Source organism: Mobula birostris, chromosome X (genome assembly GCF_030028105.1).
Source record: "Mobula birostris isolate sMobBir1 chromosome X, sMobBir1.hap1, whole genome shotgun sequence".
NCBI lineage: Eukaryota > Metazoa > Chordata > Chondrichthyes > Myliobatiformes > Myliobatidae > Mobula > Mobula birostris.
In genome coordinates, this window is record NC_092402.1 from 64,448,410 (window position 1) to 64,461,939 (window position 13,530).

General features: G+C 45.8%; 1 protein-coding gene across 2 annotated transcripts in view; it reads left to right on the forward strand.

The window, feature by feature from the left end:
- Window positions 1-11,151: 11,151 nt before the first annotated feature.
- racgap1 (Rac GTPase activating protein 1) overlaps window positions 11,152-13,530 on the forward strand; it is a 62,103-nt gene continuing 59,724 nt past the window's right edge. For both annotated transcript variants that reach the window (XM_072249252.1, XM_072249253.1), the window contains exon 1: window positions 11,152-11,215. The gene's annotated coding sequence lies outside the window, so the exon portion shown is untranslated. The remainder of the gene's footprint in view (window positions 11,216-13,530) is intronic.

The following is a 13,530-nucleotide window of genomic DNA, read 5'->3' on the forward strand; positions in this document are numbered from 1 at the left end:
GAAAAAAAATACAGTCAACGTTTTAGGCCGAGACCCTTCGGCAGAACTGGAGCAAAAGATGAGAAGTCAGAGTAAGAAAGTTGGGGGAGGGGAGGAAAAAGTACAAGGTGGTAGGTGATATGTGAAACCGGGAGGGGGAAGGGGTGAAGTTAAGAGCTGGGAAGTCGATAGGTGAAAGAGATAAGGGGCTGGAGAAGTGGGATTCTGAGAGGAGAGGACAGAATACCAAGGAAGAAAGGGAAGGGGGAGGAGCACCAGAGGGAGGTGATGAGCAGGTAAGGAGATAAGGTGAGAGAGGGAATTGGGAATGGGAATGGTAAAGGAGAAGCAGGGACAATTACTGGAAATTTGAGAAATCAGTGTTCATGCCATCAGGTTGGAGGCTACCTAGATGGAATATAAGGTGTTGCTCCCCCAACCTGAGTGTGGCCCTCATTGCGACAGTAGAGGAGGCCATGGACTGATACGTTGGAATGGGAATGGGAAGTTGAAATGGGTGGCCACCGGGAGATCCCACTTTTTCAGGTGGATGGAGCGTAGGTGCTCGGCAAAACAGTCTCCCAATCTACGTTGGGTCTCACTGATATACAGGAAGCCACACTGGGAGCACCAGATGCAGTAGACGACCCCAACAAACTCACAGGTGAAGGACTTTTTGATAGTGAGGGAAGAGATGTAGGGGTAGGAATGGCAATAGTTTCACTTGCAAGGATAAGTACCAGGAGGGAGATCAGTGGGGAGGGATAAATGGAGAAGGGTGTTGCTTAGGAAGCAATCCCTGCAGAGAGCGGAATGTGAGGGGGTGCAAGGGAAAGATGTGCTTGATGATGGGATCTCGTTGGAGATGGTGGAAGTTACAGAGAATTACCTGCTGGACGCAGAGGCTGGTGGGGTGGTTGGTGAGGACAAGAGGAATCCTATCCCTGGTAGGGTGGCAGGATGACGGGGTGAGGGCAGACATGCGTGAAATAAAAGAGATGTGGGTGAGGGCAGCGTTGATGGTGGAGGAAGGAAAGCCCCTTTTTTTGACGAAGGAGGACATCTCATTAGTTCTGGAATGAAAAGCCTCATCCTGAGAGCAGATGCGGCGGAGACGGAGGAATTGCGAGAAGGGGACGGCATTTTTGCAAGTGACAGGGTGGGAAGAGGTATAGTCCAGGTAGCTATAAGAATCAATGGGTTTATAAAAGATATCAGTAGATAAACTGTAGCATAGGAAAAGTTGGGGAGTGATACCAGTGTAGGCTTGGAACATAAGACTGCTCCATGTAGCTGACAGAAAGGCAGGCATAGCCATGCCCATGGCTACACATTTGGTTTTAAGGAAGAGAGAGGAGCCGAAGGAGAAATTATTGAGAGTGAGGACCAGTTCTTTGATGTCCAATCCCTATACACCTCCATCCCCCCATCGGGAGGTCCTTAATGCTCTCTGCTTCTTTCTAGGCAACGGACCCAACCTGTTCCCCTCCACCACCGCTCTCTCTCTCTGAACTGATCCTCACTCTCAATAATTTCTCCTGCAGCTCCTCCCACTTCCTTCAAACCAAAGGTGTAGTCATGGGCACTCACATAGGTCCTAGCTACGACTGCCTTTTGTCAGCACTGGTCCTGCCTTTTTGCAGAGATCAGTGTGCACAACATCACCATGCTGCTTCTAGAGGGGTTTTGCCCAATGTTACGTATTGCTGTTAGTGATCCCAGTGGGTGTGAGTGTCACAGGCAGCAGGTGTTCACCAATGGGGTGAAGACCAATTTGTTGGCATGACTGAGGAAGTTTCCTCAGCTTCTATGGGACAGAACAGCATGAATTCAGCAGCATTCAACAATTTTTCCCAAATTTCAAAGGAATAAATGTATAGTCCTTGAGTATTCGTTCTTCTGCTTAGTTATACAATTGTCACCATGAAACACAGGGTTAGATAGAAAATTACAATTATTTGAGTTTTAAACTGCTCATTACATGTCACCGCTAATTGCAATAACTAAAAGCCTGAGCATTTCAGGGGGCAGTTACAATTTAGCTACCTGGAGTCTAGAGTCATATGTAAGCTCCTGCGAGGTCCTTTCCTACACAATATTCATGAGACAGAAGGTCTCCTAATGACACTTTTGTGGCTTCACAGTCTTAATTCCTGATGGTAAGATATTATATAGGTCGCTTAAAATTTATTAATTTAAATTCCTCAGTTGTTGTGCTGGGACACAGAAACCCAGAAGCATCTGGACATCTTCACTCAACCATGGAACATCAGCACAGCAAAGATGCATACATCAGGATGCTCTTTATCATCTATAGCTCGGCATTCAATACCATTATCCTCTCAGAACTAACCAATACGCATCAAGTTCTTGAGTTCAATGCCTCTTTGTGCAATTGAATCCTCGATTTCCTCACTTGCAGATCCCAGTCAATTCAGATTGGCAACATCATCTCATCCCCCACGATCTCCATCAGCACAGGTGCACCACAAGACCGTGTGCTTAGCCCCCTGCTCTACTCACTCTATACTGTACTATGACTGTGAGGCCAAGCACAGCTCCAATGCCATATTTATGTTTGCTGACGACACCACTGTCATAGGCTGAACCAAAGTGGTGATGAATCAGTACATGTGAGGGAGATTAAAAATCTGGCTGAATGGTGCCACAACAGCAACCTCTCACTCAATGTCAGCAAGACCAAGGAACTGATTATTGACTTCAGGAAGTTTATTGAAATCGGAGGTCATTGAGCCAGCCCTCATCAGGGGATCAGAGGTGGAGAGGGTCAGCAACATTAACTTCCTTGGTGTTATCATTTCAGAGGACCTGTCCTGGGCCCAGCACACAAGTGCAATTATGAAGAAAGCATGGCAGTGCATTTGCTTCCTTAGGAGTTTGCGAAGATTCGGCGTGACAGCTAAAACTTTGACAAACTTCTAAAGATGTGTGATAGAGAGTATATTGACTGGTCGCATCACGACCTGCTATGAAAACACTAATGTCCTTGAAGGGAAAATTCTACAAAAAATAGTGAATACAGCCCAGTCCATCACAGGTAAAGCTCCCCTCACCATCGAGCACATCTACAAGGAGCACTGTCACAGGAAAGCAGCATCCATCATCAAGGGCCCCCACCACCCAGGCCATGCTCTCTTCTCGCTGCTGCCATCAGGAAGAAGGTATAAGAGCTTCAGGACCCATACCACCAGGTTCATGAACAGTTATTACCCCTCAACCATCAGGCTCTTGAGCCAGTGGGCATAACTTCACTCAACTTCACTCACCCCATTACTGAACAGTTCCAACAACTTATGGACTCACTTTCAAGAGCTCTTCATCTCATGTTTTCGATATTTATTGCTCATTTATTATTATTATCATTATTATTTCTTTTTTCCTTTATGTATTTGCACAGTTTGTTGTCTTTTGCACACTGGTTGTTCGTCCGTCATGTTGGGTGTGATCTTTCATTTATTTAATTATGTTTCGTGGACTTACTGTATATGCCCGTGTAGCCCCCCTGGCCAGCCTCAGGGTCGCTCGGCTCGCTGTCGTCTAGGGAAACGGCTCTTGGCCCCGCCAAACTGGGTAATTAGTTTGTGTGGATGCTGTGTGATGTACCCCACCCCGCCCAAATAACAGACAATACACCAGATACGATCAAATGATTTACAGTTTATAGATATTACTGGAACTATATAATTAATAGAAAATAAAATATAAAAGGAAAATAAAAGGCGCCACACTTATCAAAGTTCAATCTCTTCGTGCACAAACAGTTGGAGCTCAGGACCCCCCTTCTTCACCCTGCGACCCCTCGGACCACCTTGACCGGCCGCCTGGGACCAACAACGGTGGTCGACCAGACACTCCACACGAGTCCGTCTCCGTCTCCTCTCCTCGCCGAACACCCTGCTCGGGGTCCAACCCCGTTAGCGGACTCACAGCACCTGGCCCATCATGTCTCTCTCTCTTGCCTTCTCCCCCAAAACCCCGCACATACAATATCTTCAAATACACCAAAAACATAACAACTATCCCAATTGGTACATAACATATTCTTATCACACTCTAACCCAAAACAAGCTGCTAGCGCAAGAACTTTCTCAGCGTTTAACATAACAAAGAAGCATTCCCAAGTATAACATAACAAAAAAGCCATTTTAGCCTATGCAGTAACATAAAAGACGAAACCCCCGCCAAACAAAGTCATGTCCTCATGACTTCTAAATAATTCGCCAACCAGTCCTGCAGACACATAACACACACATACACAGATACACACAGTGACAGTGCTCCCCAAACAGAGGACCTTACGCCCGTCCCACAGGCATTACATAGGCCAACCTATCTGAGAGCTTCCTAATCCACTGAGATCTCTGTACCCCCTCAGCTAAACCCAAAAGGCTCAGACACTACTAGGGATACCATGGGCCTGCCTGCCAACTCCTCTCTCACTCAGGCCACCATTACAACTCAGAGCCCCCGTCCCGTGCCCGGGGCCCCGCTTCTTTTCCTTCCTGATTCTGCCGTAACCCAGACTGCCCACAGCTAACCCTCCCCACTACACCTGACTCAGTGGGAGAAGGGCCAAAGGTCTCTTCCTCAATCACGGGGAAGTTAGCGAAAGGCAGCATGTACCACATGTCCAGCACATCATCCTTCAAATCCGTATTCTTCCTCATTCCCTCAATCGGTAGCCGCTGTTTAAGTTTCTCCAAACTGAAACATTTAGCCGGGGCTACCCCTTCAGCCTCCTGCAGTCGAGACGTCAGCTTCTTCGGGGACTTCTTCAACTCTCCCCACAGCCTCAGCAGTTCTGAATCAGGGTTCTTGGCCATCTCAATCTGGGATGCAGTTACCCCACCAGCTTCTTCCACCCTGACCTGAAAAGCAGCAGTTAAAGGATGTTCAGCCTCCAGTTTTTTCTTCCTGATGATGTCTTCCAGGTCAACTTTCAGTTTTTTCACTTCATTTAAACTGTCGATAGTCACCTTCAGGTTCCTTTCAAGTGTCTGCCTCCCTTTTCTGAGATTTGTCCTCCATTTCTTCACCTCCTCGGGAGTGTAGTCAAACTCCCCTCCCTGGGCTCTCGGTTTTCTGTCGGCCTTAGTCAGAACACTTCCTTGATCTTCCCCAACTTGTAAGTCTTCCAATCTTTTCTGAATCGACGTCTTGAGTTTCTGCTGATCCCTTCGAAGGTGGGTCATTGTTTCTTCTCGCTGGATTAATTCATCAGTACATGACCACAGTGTTGGCTCGGAATTCCGTTGCTCCTTCTCCACGTTGACGAGCGTGAATTCCAAGTCTGCAATGGTCGTCCCACAAGCATGGCACTCAGTCTCCAACCGGCATTTCTGAGCACTCAGTTCAGCGGTGCAAATCCCCTCTCTCCCCTGTGTCTCATTCAGATTGACGACCTGGGTTTCCATCGCCCGGTCCACCACCGTCTGTCCCAACACCAGGAAGTTCAACTGGTATGTCGGGTCAATTTTCTCACATTGCACCAGACTCCTCCGGCCAAAAACTCCTCCACATGTGACACTTCGCTTCGGTCGCCCGGGCTCAGCCACTGGCCTCGCCTCATAGTCCCCCCAGCCCCCAGGCGAATCCAAGCTCTAGGCGGTCATCCACATACGCCGAAACTCCACACACCTTCACTTCTCCCATAGTCTTCCTCATGCCCCGCAGGAAAGATGCAGGGGCTCCGGATATGCCCTTGGGCATCTTTTCGGATCGGAAGAATCCTAGGGAACTAGTAACGGCCGTCTTCGGCTCAACAGCCGCACTCCTCAGGATCTGGCAACATCCACTCCTCAGATCCAGCACACTGAACCACATCGCATAATCCACACACACGCTGCCTTCATCTTCCACGGCGCCAGGATCCAGTTGCCGTGACCTCTCTCTCACTGAGGTGTCTTCAGCGGTCAACTCCCCTCCCTCGTGGTAGTTCGGAGCATCTACTAAGAGGGTCTCACCCTCAGCTACTTCCCCAGGCCGTACCACCGCTGGGTCTCATTTAAATTCGGTACCGCCTCAAGGCTGCTACACACGTCCTCAGAAGCAACTCGACACGCTGGGTGCCCAGACAATGCCCCCATGAACTCCAGGGTCATTAACCAATCATCGTCTTCTGGATAACTACTGCCACTAGTACCCAAAGTCTCCAGTGCCCTTGCAGTTGTTAAGGGTAAATGCTTCAGACACCGTTTGTAAAATGAACTGTACAACCTGACCTGCGCCCCAGGGTCGAGGATGGCTTTAGCATCGCTTCCCTCTATCCGTAACGACACCCTGGGGCATGATCCCTCTAAGCCTTCAGGAATAGGGTCTTTTCCTTTCGGAAGTTCATTGTTACATTGCTGGGAACGTGCTTCCCCAGAGACCCCAAGCCGTTCCCCCACTGGGCCTCCACTAAGTTTCCCGACACCTCTCTGATTAGCTGAACAACTGAAGGAGGGGCTGATCCTCTGAAATGATCCCCTTGGCACTGCAAGCAATTCAGCCACCCTCCTAGCCAGAGAAGACACACTGAAAACTTTCCCTCGTCTTTCAAATAACTGACAGCTGTCACTACGGTGTAAGTGAACCTGACAGCTTTAACACCGTCACCAGCCTGCCTACTTAAACTTTTAACCAATCCCTGTCGCTCTCACTCAACCGAGCACTGCCACTCATCTAACAACTGAGAGATCCGCTCCACCCACGTCTCGCACGCCTCTGCCTCTCTTGGGGTGGACACGATCCCAAACGCCAGGCAGAGCCTGCCATTGCTAGAACATTTATTCCCACACACTACCTCCAAATCAGACCACTCTTTCCTCTCTCTCCCAACAGCATGGACAGCCCCGAATTCCACCTCCAACTCGTCAATGCTAGCCTGAACTCGAACAAAGACCTCACCCACCACGCATGCAGCAATAACCAGCAAATAACCCACAGAGACACACATTACTGATTTAAACAGGGCCACCACACAGCATACCAGTAGATTCAATCCTGGACAAAAGCCCACACAATGTAGCCCCCCTGGCCACCCTCAGGGTCGCTTGGCTCACTGTCATCTAGGGAAACAGTCCTCGGCCCCGCCAAACTGGGTAATTCGTTTGTGTAGATGCTGTGTGAGGTACCCCACCCCGCCCAAATAACAGACAATACACCAGATGCAATTAAATGATTTACAGTTTATAGATATTACTGGAACTATATAATTAATAGAGAATAAAATATAAAAGGAAAATAAAAGGCGCCACACTTATCAAAGTTCAGTCTCTTCATGCACAAACAGTTGGAGTTCAGGACCTTTCTTCTTCACCCTGCGACCCCTCGGACCACCTCGACCGGCCGCCTGGGACCAACAACGGTGGTCGACCAGACACTCCACACGAGTCCGTCTCCGTCTCCTCTCCTCGCCGAACACCCTGCTCGGGGTCCGATCCCGTTAGCAGACATCACAGCACCTGGTCCATCCTCTGTCCCTCTCTCCCGCCTTCTCCCCCAAAACCCCGCACATACAATATCTTCAAATACACCAAAAACATAACAGCTATCCCAATTGGCACATAACATATTCTTATCACACTCTAACCCAAAACAAGCTGCTAGCGCAAGAACTTTCTCAGCGTTTAACATAACAAAGAAGCCATTTTAATTAGCCTACGCAGTAACATAAAAGACGAAACCCCCTTACACCCGCAATGAAATGAATCCCAGGGGTTGTATATGGTGATGTATATGTATTTTGATAATAAATTTACTTTGAATTTTGGGATATGAACTTACCTCCTCAGACCTCCAGTGTAGGCTTCTGGTCACAAGTACAGGAAGTTAACCATTTTAATCATGTTCCTTAAAAGGAAGCCATTGATGTTACAATACTGTATCTCCTCCGTTCACTCATTATGTGCTGTGTCATAAGACATGGGCGATCATGGTCTTTTCATGATCATGATTGCTCTTGGCAAATTTCCAACAGAAGTGGTTTGGCATTGCCTTTTCTGGGCAGTGTCTTTACAAAACGAGTGACTCCGGTCATTATCAATACTCCTCAGAGATTGTCTGCTTGGCGTCAGTGGTCGCATAACTAGGACTTGTGATATGCATCAGCTCCCATGGTTTTACATGACCCTGATCGGGGGGCTAAGCAGGTACGATACCTTGCCCAAGGATGACCTGCAGGCTGGCGGGGTAAAGGATTGGCTTACACCTCCTTTGGTAGCAATGTATCTCCACCCCACCACCCATCTATCATGTTACCTATTGTAAAAACAGAAAATGTTAGAAGTACTCAGCGGGTCAGGCAGCATCAGAGTTGATGTTTTGGATCATCATGAGATGCCGACCCTTGATGCTGTCTGACCCACTGAGCATTTCCCGCATTTTGTTTTTATTTTGGAATTCCAGCAGCTGCAGCATTTGGCTTTATCTTTATCCTGACAGATTTAGCAAAAGACAGATCTGGAAAATTTACAGTTGGCCTTATAAATTCTATTAAGGGAAATGTAAAAAACTACAGGATTTTCCTGGTTTCTGTACAGTGTCAATATATGGATGGGAACGTCCAACCCAGAGGAGCCAAATTAAAAGGTTAAGTTATTTTGTGATGAGCTGTTACAAGCTGCTCAACTGTTTACGGTGTTTCATTTGGGAGAACTTGTTTGTGATATATATGTACAAATGACTTGGATAGAAATATAGATGGATTAATAAGTTTGCAAATGACGCAGAAATCGGTGGAGTTGCAGATAGTGAAGAGGGTCATCGAAGGATAAGGTGGAAATAGGCCAGTTACAGTTACGGATGAAGAAGTGGTAGATGGAGTTTAATTGGAGCAAGTGTGAGGTGTTGCACTTTGGGAGGTCAAAAGTAAGAGGAGAGTATACAGTTAGTGGCAATCCCTTTGCAGCATTGATATGCAGAGGGATTTTGGGGCCTCAGGTCCATACCTCCCTGAAAGTGGTAATGCAAGTAGATAAAATATTAAAGAAGGCATATGGCATGCTTGCTCTCATTGCTAGGAGTCTAGAGTATCAGAGTCAGGAAGTCATGTATAAAACTAGGGTTAGGCTACACTTTGAGTTTTGCTGCTTGCCCCAATACAGGAAGGTTTGGAGGCTTTGGAGAGGATTCAGAAGGGGTTTACCAGGATGCTGCTGGATTAGCTATAAGAAGGGGTTGGACAAACTTGGATTATTTTCCCTGGAGCATCAGAGGCGGAGGGGAGACCTGATACAAGTTTGTAACATTACGAGAGGCATAGATTGGATAGATAGCTAAAATCCTTTTCCTAGGGTAGAAATGTCAAATACTGGAGCGCATAGCTTCAAGGTAAGAAGAGAAAAGTTGAAAGGGGATACATGGGACAAGTTTTTAAACACAGAGAGTGGTAGGTAACTGGAATGCATTGCCAGGGGTGGTGGGGGAAGCAGATACAATAGTGGCATTTAAGAGGCTGTTAGACAGACACATCAATAGGCAGGGAATGGGGGCAGATGGGTTATGTACAGACAGAAGAGATTAGTTTAATTTGGCAACATGCCCAGCAGACATCATGGGATGAAGGGCCTGTACCTGTGCTCTACTGTTATATGTTCTATCAATAATCTCACCCAAAGTCAGACATATTGCCCAGAACCTGCCACCCACTGCCATTTGAAATTGTATCCTGGTATTGTTTGATCAAGGTGAATTCTGGATGTACTATAATAAGGAATTGAAATGTAACAGAGGTCATGCTCCACACACTTCAGCACAAAGATCTTTGGCTGACACCACTGCAGTTTTGAGAGAGGGCCATAATGTCAGAGGTGCTGCTGTTTGGATCACAGAACTGTAATGACACAGGAGGAGTCCATTTTGATATTCAAATCCATCGGTCCTATTCACCTGCTCTCTCCATATAAACCAAGACAGTATCTCTGCTTTTTCAGGTGGATCTAAATCCCAGTTTTACTTTATACAGGAGTAGGAAGTTATCCTCAATGTCCTGGCCAAAGTTTCTGCCTCAATTTACATTCCTAAAGTAGGTGATCAAGTTATTGTCACATTGAGATCTTGAGTGTAAATTGGAAGCTGTATTTCAATAATGCACTGATTTGTTATGTCAGTGACATTCCCCCTGCCCTTTCGCTATCATTCTGCAAATTATCCTCTCAGATGCCTATGCATTTTTGTTGAGGACAATGATTGAGTCTGCTTGCACCACCTTTTCACACGGTGAATTCCAGATCATAACCAGTCCGATCACGTATCTTTTAGCCAGTATTTTAAATTTGTCCCCCCTAGTCTTTGAACCAGTGGGAACATTTCCCTCTCTTTTACCCTTTTCAGCATCAATTCCGGATGGGTAATAAATGAAGGTGTTGCTAGGAACATTAACACCCAATGAATTTAAAAAAAGCCTTGTAAAATTCCCCCTCAACTTTCCTTGCTCCAAGAACAAACCCAGCAGCCAAAGTAGTATATAATTTCTGCACCCCCCCCCCAAAGTCCTTTACATCCTTGCAAAGGTGTGGCAACCAGAAGTGGATATAATATTGTGCTCTAACATCCAGGATTATGCTGCAGATATACAAACCCATATCCCTTTTCTTGTTGCTCTGTTGCCCCAATGTGTTTGGGGATGAGGCTGGTGGTGGGGCTGGGTGGGGGGGGGGTGCTGGAGAGCAGCAGATAATGGCATGGCATAATGTTTACAGAGAAAGGCCATTTGCCCATCAAGTTGCCTCCAGCACTGTGTAAGACCCAGTTAGTCCCACTCACCCTCCTTCTCCCCATATCCCTGAATACTTTTCTTTCAGATACTTATCCAGCTTCCTTTTGAATCCCCTTCCATTAATATCTCAGCAGTGCACTTAGAGCCTGACCATTTGTTTTGTGAATAAGTTTTTCTTCTTGCTGCTTTTGGTTCTTTTATTTTGGTCACTTTTACTTCACATTCCCTCCACCAACGGAAGCAATTTAGCTCTCTTTCCATAACCTTAATTAATTTAAATAGCTGCCAGAATATTTTATCCACAAAACTAAAATCGCTCACCCCATCGCAGCCAATTTCGCGCCCTCTAGCGGACGTCGCCTGGGAAGTGTGCGATTACGTCATGCACTGCGCAAAGGAACAACATCGCCCTGATTGGCCATTGGAGAGATTTCAAATCGTGCCGCGAAAAAATATTGGCGGTGCATTAGAAGTGAGTGGACGGAGAGTAGCAGGCGGCGGAGTCCGAGACGGGTCGTGAGTATGGAAGGAAATTGTGTTATCTCTTCGTTAGATCGGGTGCAAAGAGGGAAAAAAAATCCTTTTATAAATTATCCGATTGCTGCTAGTCTTCCGGCGGTACCTTGTCCCTCTACTGGGGCTGTTGTCCCAAGGCGGGAGATGTAGCTGGTATATTGGCCTTTTACTTTCTCGGTTGGTGATTGCTTTCACACCACCGGCAAGGCCAACAGGTCCGCGGTCTTCGCCAGGCTCCCCGTTCCCTCCCTTCCATCATCCCGTTGTAGCGATAACTTGGCGGCTCCTCGTTATCGACCGTTGTTAAGCCACACCAGCGCGACTGCAGGGTTAGTCCTCTCTGCTAGCTAAATCCAGCATAATTTACCTTCTTAACCTGGTTGACAGATAGGTCTTTGATTCGGGCTCGAGTTATTGTGAATATCAGGTGGCAGGGCTTGTTGTTTGAGGGGGGGGACAGAGGAAGGAAGGTGGGTAAGGTGGTGAAAAGATATACCATCAAAGTGATCGTAAATTGGCAATTTCTTGCTGTCGCGTTGGGGAAATTTCAGTTTATACTTATTTTTAGTTTTGATACAAACGTATCCCACTGGATGCAGTACTTAATACTTTTTTGGATTTGCTGACCACTTTAGTTTCTGTGTCCGTTGCAGACTTGAATCTTTCTTCCACGTGACGTATTCAGTAAGGGACACCAGTTCTTAGTTTCTCATCAGTTAGCAATTTAATTTGGGCATCAGTCCAAATGTCTTTCAGCGCCGTTGTATATTTGAGCAGTTGACAGTTGCTTCATACAGTTTGAAAGTTTTGGCAGCATTTTTTTTTATTAAACTAGAGTTGTCTGTTAAGAAATGTAAGATGCTATTTTTTAAAAACAAATTAATCATACACTGAGCACATTATTTTGTGCTGCTGGTAGAGTTGTAACCGATCCAGTTCATATGGAGTTTTTGTTACTTTTGGGAGTTATTTCTCAAAGCTTGATTATTTATAATCATGCAAAAGTTTATCTTAACGTATTTGTTACGATCTCGTCAAATTTGTGTTATCTAGTTGTTTGCTGAAATTGTGCGGGAAATAACCTGAAATAACTTTTTTACAAAAAACTGTCATGTTCTTGTCATTCCTGCCCCTCAGCTTGATTTCCTGCATCTGAGGATGTTGATGTTGAACAGCTGTGATCTTCAACTTTTAGAAGTCAGCCATATTACAATATTTTTTCCGGGGAAGATCTGCAGTTATTTTATTCAGTTAAAAATATATTTACAGACTATCTTGAGTTTGTGATTTCTAGCTAATTGTTGATTTCCAGCAGATGAGGGAGGTAGCAGGAAGCAAGAATTTCATTTTATTGACGGTTTTGTATAATTGTTTGAAAATGAATTCTTTTGAAGAATAGAGATTAGGTACAGCAGCAAGCACTTTAACACTGCCCCACCATTGACTGGTCTGGTTGTAATCTTAACTCTGCATTTCCACTTAACTGTGGTAAACTTTCAATCCTTGTCAAGTATCTAGGTATTTACACCTGCTATAAAAATATTCAAAACTTTCCTTGCACTGACCTTTTAAAGAAGAGTTAAAAGACACTATCTGAAAGAAAAAGGTCTTAAATCGAAGCCACATCTGTACATAGTACTCCAGCAATGGCCTCATCAATATTCTTTCCAATTAAAGCCTAACACCTGGTGTGCAATTCCCCTCTCAAACATTCTTTCAGCTTTCCCGCTTTACCTGCATTCTTGCATGAGAACACACTGATCCCTCTGCAGTCTGTCACCATTTCTTATTTTTTTCCCTACCAAGCTGGGCATTCTACAGTTTCCCACATTAGCCCTTCATGTGCAAGATTTTTGCCCACTTATTTAACCTAACTATGAAAATGGATATGGGAAAGCCAGTGGATGTAGTGTACCTGGACTTCCAGAAAGCCTTTGATAAAGTCCCACATAGGAGATTAGTGGGCAAAATTAGAGCACATGGTATTGGGGGTAGGGTACTGACATGGATAGAAAATTGGTTGGCAGACAGGAAATGGTAGTGATTAACGGGTCCCTTTCAGAATGGCAGGCAGTGACTAGTGGGGTACCGCAAGGCTCAGTGCTGGGACCGCAGCTATTTACAATATACATTAATGATTTAGATGAGGATGCAGTTTAGTGTGGATAAATGTGAGGTTATCCACTTTGGTGGCAAGAACAGGAAGGCAGATTACTATCTGAATGGTGTCAAGTTAGGAAAAGGGGAAGTACAATGAGATCTGGGTGTCCTTGTTCGTCAGTCACTGAAAGTAAGCATACAGGTACAGCAGGCAG